Consider the following 1489-nt stretch of genomic DNA (forward strand, 5'->3'; position numbering starts at 1 on the left):
AATATCATAATAGTGGTAGAAATTGAATCACTTTTGGGTTTAGTATTCTATACAAATTGTTTGGATATTCTAGGCAAAACTCCATAAGAAAAAGTGGAATTTATCATTTTCATCTGTATCTATTGCAAATTACAATTTGAGTATAAAATTCTCATTATCCCTCCTTCATATGCATTTCATATATTCCATATATTATATGGAGTTAGGTCAAATTTGTTATGATTCAGTAAATAGAATATCAGTTCCATCACTACTATATTGATCCATATGATTTAATGAAGAATGAGCAAACAATGGGATTTTTTTTTCTATAAACGAGAAATAAAACAATGCAAAAAAATGCTTGGGGATGGAACTGAGGAAATGTTTACAATACCTGGAGTTAATTAGATACAATTTGAAGGGTTTTGTAGATTCATTGATTGGGGCTTAACATAAGAATTTTATAAGTTTCCAAAAATTGAAGATGCAGATCAAGAAGTTGAATTTCAATTATTTGTGAAAACATATCAATTGGTAGAACCGTTGATAAAAGAAAGAGATGCTGTATATGAATCACTCACCTATTCTTCTGAATTATATGTATCCACCAGATTAATTTGGAAAACTAGTAGGGATATGCAATAACAAACAATTTTTATTGGAAACATTCGTCTAATGAATTCCTTAGGAACTTCTATAGTAAATGGCATATACAGAATTGTGATAAATCAAATATTGCAAAGACTCGATATCTATTACCGGTCATAATTGGACCATAATAGAATTTTGGTCTATACTGGCACCATAATATCAAATTGGGGAGGAAGATTAGAGTTACAGATGTTTAGAAAAGCAAGGATATGGGCTCGTGTGAGTAGGAAACAGAAAATATCTATTCTAGTTCTATCATCAGCTATGGGTTCGAGTCTAAGAGAAATTCTAGAGAATGTTTGTTACCCTAAAATTTTCTTGTCTTTCTTAAGTGATAAGGAGAAAAAAAATTTGAAGTCAAAAGAAAATGCCATTTTGGAGTTTATGAACAATTTGCTTGTGTAGGTGGAGATCCGGTATTTTCTGAATCCTTATGTAAGGAGTTACAAAAGAAATTCTTTCAACAAAGATGTGAATTAGGAAGGATTGGTCGACAAAATATGAACCGTAGACTGAATCTTGATATACTGTAGAACAATACATTTTTATTACCGCGAGATATATTGGCCATTGCGGATCATTTGATTGGAATGAAATTCGGAATGGGTACACTTGACGATATGAATCATTTAAAAAATAAACGTACGTGTTCGGTAGCAGATCTCTTACAAGATCAATTTGGATTGGCCTTGGTTCGTTTAGACAATATGGTTAGAGGAACTATATGTGGAGCAATTAGGCATAAATTGATACCGATTCCTCAGAATTTGGTAACTTCAACTCCATTAACAACTACTTATGAATCTTTTTTTCAGGTTACATCCATTTATCTCAAGTTCATGGTAGAAAATTGAGT

This window comes from Ziziphus jujuba, chromosome 12, assembly GCF_031755915.1.
Source record: "Ziziphus jujuba cultivar Dongzao chromosome 12, ASM3175591v1".
Classification (NCBI taxonomy): domain Eukaryota; kingdom Viridiplantae; phylum Streptophyta; class Magnoliopsida; order Rosales; family Rhamnaceae; genus Ziziphus; species Ziziphus jujuba.